The sequence below is a fragment of the Montipora capricornis genome, chromosome 7, assembly GCF_036669925.1.
Source record: "Montipora capricornis isolate CH-2021 chromosome 7, ASM3666992v2, whole genome shotgun sequence".
Classification (NCBI taxonomy): domain Eukaryota; kingdom Metazoa; phylum Cnidaria; class Anthozoa; order Scleractinia; family Acroporidae; genus Montipora; species Montipora capricornis.
Genome location: NC_090889.1, coordinates 41,864,042 through 41,871,541, shown reverse-complemented (window position 1 = coordinate 41,871,541; position 7,500 = coordinate 41,864,042). Strand labels below are relative to the sequence as shown.

At 39.1% G+C, this 7,500-nt stretch overlaps 1 pseudogene; it reads right to left on the bottom strand.

The window, feature by feature from the left end:
- The window catches only part of LOC138055990 (uncharacterized), an 8,871-nt pseudogene extending 2,478 nt beyond the window's left edge, over positions 1 to 6,393 (bottom strand).
- Between the last annotated feature and the right edge of the window lie 1,107 nt (positions 6,394 to 7,500).

Genomic DNA, 7,500 nt, shown 5'->3' with positions numbered 1-7,500 from the left:
ACGGTTAAACAATACAAACTGTTTCCAGTGAGCTGCTAAAAATAAGCCTTAAATAATTACGCTATTGAGAAGGAATTTCTTTGCATGTCTGCAACTTGTTACAAGCTCATTTCTGTTGTTAAGGGTCGCCAAATCTGGTCTACAAATTATATAGTATTTCTCCCACAGACATAAATTACACTTCTTCGTTACATTTGAATAGGATCTCGCATGCCTAACAATCCGCCATTTAATGTGATAGTCGACTTTCTTGTCTTTCAAACCCCATACATATTTACTGAGTTCAGTGGAATTTCTGTAGCGTTCATTTCTAAAGGAACATGTGTGGTTTCTATAACGTGATTTGAATGATGTGTCGCAAAGACCGATGTAAGTTTGCTTTGACTGAGATGTTGTGACCTCTGCTTGATAGATGGTATTCCGCACGTTGCACTTTCCGTCTAGAGGGCAGGATCTTTTGTCACGGCAGTTGCAAGTGTTGATAGTTTGAGCGGGTGGATTTGATGACTTGTTAATGACGGCTTTATTTTGGTTGGAGATAATTGTTTTTACATTGCTCATGCAGCTATAACTAATTTTGAGAGTGTTCCGGTTTAAAATTCTGTGCAAAGGGTGTGATTTTGGGAAGTGCTTGCCGATTAGGGTGAGGAAACAATTTCCAACTTTTGTTTTGACGTTTTGGCTGTACGGAGGATTGAACCAGGTGATGTTTCTAGGCCTATTCTTGCGGTGTTTGGTTTCTGGAGTTGTTTTTCTGTAGGTTAGATTATATATGTAGCCGCTCTTGTTGAGTGCATCTTGGTAGGTTTCTTTCGCTTTATCAAATGATTCTTTGTCGGAAGAAATTTCTGAGAGGCGCTTGTTTATGGATTCCGGTATGTTCTTTAGGATGGATGGGGGGTGATTGGATTTCTTGTGAACGTAGAGTGGGATGTTTCCTTCTTTTGTGTAGGGATAATGCTTTCCAGATTGGAGGTCAAGGGTGACGTCTAAGAAATTTACTTTAGTGATGTTTGCGTCGACTGTGATCTTTAAGTGGTTTTCACGGAAAATTTGGCAGAAGCCCTTCTTGATTCTTTCGATCTGTTGAGGGTTTGAGTTAAAAACTGCCAAACCGTCGTCTCTATACAGGCCGATGCTGTTGCCATACTTTTTGGTTAGACAGGACAATAAATAACAACCCACTAGTTCGCATGTTTCAGCGCCATCGAAAGATCCCATTGTTATGTCGAATCGGCTGGCAGAGGATTTTTTCTCCCAAGGGCAGTCATTGGAAAACAGTAGAGATTGCTTGGAGAGGAAAATGATTTCTCTCTCGTCGGCACTGATGGGTCTGTAGTTATTGGCGAAGTCGAGTGCTTTGGCAAGCAGTTTTTCCGTGATCGAGGGGTGGCAGTCACATACATCAAAGCATATGAATGAGAGGTTTTCTTTGTGCTGTAGGGCGTTGAACCAGTTCAGTACGCTGGTCGTATTTTTCCACTGATTGATTTGTGTCTTTTGGATTATGGTGGTGTTGATCTCGTCTAAAATGCGCTTACTAATGATACCAATCTCGGATTTGGAGGGGTTGATAAGGCGGCATGTTGGATGGTCGTGAAATTCAGGTTTGTGATCTTTCAAGGTTATGAAAGCTTCATTCTCTGCAAGTTTCTCGATACGGTTGTCTAATCCAAGTTTTTTAGCTACTCTGGCGGATTGGGAGTTTAGTTGGTCTATAACTTTGGGGCATGACTTTTTGTATGTTTTCGTTACATTCTCGGTAATCAGCTTCTCATAGGTTGCAGTGTTCATTGAATAATAATTTGTAGTCTTGTCAGCAGGAATAAGTAGATTATTTGGTTTCTTGATTTTTGTTTCGATGTCGGTGTATAATGTTCTCTGGAAATTGCATTTGGAGGCGTTGTCATCAAATTCGATGTTATGAATTAGTTTCAACATACCTTCTTCGAAGGGAATCAGTTCATTTATCTTTGGGGGTGAATTTCTTGACTTAAATCCATAGGTTTCCTTGGTTGATGTTTCAGATTGCCCGGATAGGAAGTAGTGTGCTTTCCAACGTAATCGCCGCAGAAAATGTTCAGTTTTTTCGATTAGTCGTTTCATGTATTCATTTCTTGGTGGTAGTGGAATGTTCTTGGTAGAGTAATTCAAGTTGATCTTTTCCATAGTAGTGGACGATGAAACAATTACAGTGCTCAACAAGTTGGAGCTTATAAAATGAAATGACGTGATAAATTGATCATCAGCTAAAAGTGCTCAATGGGTTTACCAGAGCTTTGAATAGATATGTAGACTTGAACTAGGTCAAAAACATTTATTTGCTACTCCGAGTTTCATGCTTCTCACGAAGCAATCATCAGGCAACTGCCAAAAAGAAGGAATACATGGTGTTTTGCAGTGATTTAGAAAATAACGGTAGCAATCCACTATAGGCTGGGGTGCATAGCAACGGTTAAACAATACAAACTGTTTCCAGTGAGCTGCTAAAAATAAGCCTTAAATAATTACGCTATTGAGAAGGAATTTCTTTGCATGTCTGCAACTTGTTACAAGCTCATTTCTGTTGTTAAGGGTCGCCAAATCTGGTCTACAAATTATATAGTATTTCTCCCACAGACATAAATTACACTTCTTCGTTACATTTGAATAGGATCTCGCATGCCTAACAATCCGCCATTTAATGTGATAGTCGACTTTCTTGTCTTTCAAACCCCATACATATTTACTGAGTTCAGTGGAATTTCTGTAGCGTTCATTTCTAAAGGAACATGTGTGGTTTCTATAACGTGATTTGAATGATGTGTCGCAAAGACCGATGTAAGTTTGCTTTGACTGAGATGTTGTGACCTCTGCTTGATAGATGGTATTCCGCACGTTGCACTTTCCGTCTAGAGGGCAGGATCTTTTGTCACGGCAGTTGCAAGTGTTGATAGTTTGAGCGGGTGGATTTGATGACTTGTTAATGACGGCTTTATTTTGGTTGGAGATAATTGTTTTTACATTGCTCATGCAGCTATAACTAATTTTGAGAGTGTTCCGGTTTATAGTTCCGTGCAAAGAGTGTGATTTTGGGAAGTGCTTTCCGATTAGGGTGAGGAAACAATTTCCAACTTTTGTTTTGACGTTTTGGCTGTACGGAGGATTGAACCAGGTGATGTTTCTAGGCCTATTCTTGCGGTGTTTGGTTTCTGGAGTTGTTTTTCTGTAGGTTAGATTATATATGTAGCCGCTCTTGTTGAGTGCATCTTGGTAGGTTTCTTTCGCTTTATCAAATGATTCTTTGTCGGAAGAAATTTCTGAGAGGCGCTTGTTTATGGATTCCGGTATGTTCTTTAGGATGGATGGGGGGTGATTGGATTTCTTGTGAACGTAGAGTGGGATGTTTCCTTCTTTTGTGTAGGGATAATGCTTTCCAGATTGGAGGTCAAGGGTGACGTCTAAGAAATTTACTTTAGTGATGTTTGCGTCGACTGTGATCTTTAAGTGGTTTTCACGGAAAATTTGGCAGAAGCCCTTCTTGATTCTTTCGATCTGTTGAGGGTTTGAGTTAAAAACTGCCAAACCGTCGTCTCTATACAGGCCGATGCTGTTGCCATACTTTTTGGTTAGACAGGACAATAAATAACAACCCACTAGTTCGCATGTTTCAGCGCCATCGAAAGATCCCATTGTTATGTCGAATCGGCTGGCAGAGGATTTTTTCTCCCAAGGGCAGTCATTGGAAAACAGTAGAGATTGCTTGGAGAGGAAAATGATTTCTCTCTCGTCGGCACTGATGGGTCTGTAGTTATTGGCGAAGTCGAGTGCTTTGGCAAGCAGTTTTTCCGTGATAGAGGGGTGGAAGTCACATACATCAAAGCATATGAATGAGAGGTTTTCTTTGTGCTGTAGGGCGTTGAACCAGTTCAGTACGCTGGTCGTATTTTTCCACTGATTGATTTGTGTCTTTTGGATTATGGTGGTGTTGATCTCGTCTAAAATGCGCTTACTAATGATACCAATCTCGGATTTGGAGGGGTTGATAAGGCGGCATGTTGGATGGTCGTGAAATTCAGGTTTGTGATCTTTCAAGGTTATGAAAGCTTCATTCTCTGCAAGTTTCTCGATACGGTTGTCTAATCCAAGTTTTTTAGCTACTCTGGCGGATTGGGAGTTTAGTTGGTCTATAACTTTGGGGCATGACTTTTTGTATGTTTTCGTTACATTCTCGGTAATCAGCTTCTCATAGGTTGCAGTGTTCATTGAATAATAATTTGTAGTCTTGTCAGCAGGAATAAGTAGATTATTTGGTTTCTTGATTTTTGTTTCGATGTCGGTGTATAATGTTCTCTGGAAATTGCATTTGGAGGCGTTGTCATCAAATTCGATGTTATGAATTAGTTTCAACATACCTTCTTCGAAGGGAATCAGTTCATTTATCTTTGGGGGTGAATTTCTTGACTTAAATCCATAGGTTTCCTTGGTTGATGTTTCAGATTGCCCGGATAGGAAGTAGTGTGCTTTCCAACGTAATCGCCGCAGAAAATGTTCAGTTTTTTCGATTAGTCGTTTCATGTATTCATTTCTTGGTGGTAGTGGAATGTTCTTGGTAGAGTAATTCAAGTTGATCTTTTCCATAGTAGTGGACGATGAAACAATTACAGTGCTCAACAAGTTGGAGCTTATAAAATGAAATGACGTGATAAATTGATCATCAGCTAAAAGTGCTCAATGGGTTTACCAGAGCTTTGAATAGATATGTAGACTTGAACTAGGTCAAAAACATTTATTTGCTACTCCGAGTTTCATGCTTCTCACGAAGCAATCATCAGGCAACTGCCAAAAAGAAGGAATACATGGTGTTTTGCAGTGATTTAGAAAATAACGGTAGCAATCCACTATAGGCTGGGGTGCATAGCAACGGTTAAACAATACAAACTGTTTCCAGTGAGCTGCTAAAAATAAGCCTTAAATAATTACGCTATTGAGAAGGAATTTCTTTGCATGTCTGCAACTTGTTACAAGCTCATTTCTGTTGTTAAGGGTCGCCAAATCTGGTCTACAAATTATATAGTATTTCTCCCACAGACATAAATTACACTTCTTCGTTACATTTGAATAGGATCTCGCATGCCTAACAATCCGCCATTTAATGTGATAGTCGACTTTCTTGTCTTTCAAACCCCATACATATTTACTGAGTTCAGTGGAATTTCTGTAGCGTTCATTTCTAAAGGAACATGTGTGGTTTCTATAACGTGATTTGAATGATGTGTCGCAAAGACCGATGTAAGTTTGCTTTGACTGAGATGTTGTGACCTCTGCTTGATAGATGGTATTCCGCACGTTGCACTTTCCGTCTAGAGGGCAGGATCTTTTGTCACGGCAGTTGCAAGTGTTGATAGTTTGAGCGGGTGGATTTGATGACTTGTTAATGACGGCTTTATTTTGGTTGGAGATAATTGTTTTTACATTGCTCATGCAGCTATAACTAATTTTGAGAGTGTTCCGGTTTAAAATTCTGTGCAAAGGGTGGGATTTTGGGTAGTGCTTGCCGATTAGGGTGAGGAAACACTTTCCAACTTTTGTTTTGACGTTTTGGCTGTACGGAGGATTGAACCAGGTGATGTTTCTAGGCCTATTCTTGCGGTGTTTGGTTTCTGGAGTTGTTTTTCTGTAGGTTAGATTATATATGTAGCCGCTCTTGTTGAGTGCATCTTGGTAGGTTTCTTTCGCTTTATCAAATGATTCTTTGTCGGAAGAAATTTCTGAGAGGCGCTTGTTTATGGATTCCGGTATGTTCTTTAGGATGGATGGGGGGTGATTGGATTTCTTGTGAACGTAGAGTGGGATGTTTCCTTCTTTTGTGTAGGGATAATGCTTTCCAGATTGGAGGTCAAGGGTGACGTCTAAGAAATTTACTTTAGTGATGTTTGCTTCGACTCGTTTTCACGGAAAATTTGGCAGAAGCCCTTCTTGATTCTTTTGATCTGTTGAGGGTTTGAGTTAAAAACTGCCAAACCGTCGTCTCTATACAGGCCGATGCTGTTGCCATACTTTTTGGTTAGACAGGACAATAAATAACAACCCACTAGTTCGCATGTTTCAGCGCCATCGAAAGATCCCATTGTCGAAGTCGCCGTCGAATCGGCTGGCAGAGGATTTTTTCTTGGAAAGTGTTTCCTCACCCTAATCGGCAAGCACTTCCCAAAATCACACCCTTTGCACAGAATTTTCAACCGGAACACTCTCAAAATTAGTTATAGCTGCATGAGCAATGTAAAAACAATTATCTCCAACCAAAATAAAGCCGTCATTAACAAGTCATCAAATCCACCCGCTCAAACTATCAACACTTGCAACTGCCGTGACAAAAGATCCTGCCCTCTAGACGGAAAGTGCAACGTGCGGAATACCATCTATCAAGCAGAGGTCACAACATCTCAGTCAAAGCAAACTTACATCGGTCTTTGCGACACATCATTCAAATCACGTTATAGAAACCACACATGTTCCTTTAGAAATGAACGCTACAGAAATTCCACTGAACTCAGTAAATATGTATGGGGTTTGAAAGACAAGAAAGTCGACTATCACATTAAATGGCGGATTGTTAGGCATGCGAGATCCTATTCAAATGTAACGAAGAAGTGTAATTTATGTCTGTGGGAGAAATACTATATAATTTGTAGACCAGATTTGGCGACCCTTAACAACAGAAATGAGCTTGTAACAAGTTGCAGACATGCAAAGAAATTCCTTCTCAATAGCGTAATTATTTAAGGCTTATTTTTAGCAGCTCACTGGAAACAGTTTGTATTGTTTAACCGTTGCTATGCACCCCAGCCTATAGTGGATTGCTACCGTTATTTTCTAAATCACTGCAAAACACCACGTATTCCTTCTTTTTGGCAGTTGCCTGATGATTGCTTCGTGACTCGGAGTAGCAAATAAATGTTTTTGACCTAGTTCAAGTCTACATATCTATCTATATATATATATATATATATAATGAACTGAAGATTTCATCAGCTATTAAAGTGCTCAATAGGTAAACTAGAGCAATGTAGATTTGTAGAGTTGGATTATTTGGTCGAAGACATTTATTGCTACTCAGAGTTTCATACTCTGAGTAGCAATAAATGTCTTCGACTAAATAATCCAACTCTACAAATCTATACATATATACATTTTTTTTAAAATCAAGTGGTTTAACAGGATGCATCATTCAAAATTTTAAAAAAATTAAATATAATATAATATAAGATTTCAAGTCAATATCATTGGAATTATTGGAAAAAAATCATGGTAAAGATACTAATGCTGATTTAATTGCTTTAGAATACGGATATCAAAAAGTCAATTTTGCAAATCCCTTAAAAGAGGCGTATAGGCACATGTTTGGACTATCTGATGAGCAACTGTATGGTAGTTTAAAAGAAACAAAAGATAATTATTGGGATGCTAGTCCAAGAACTCTTTTACAATTTATTGCAACAAATTTGTTGAGAAAACAAT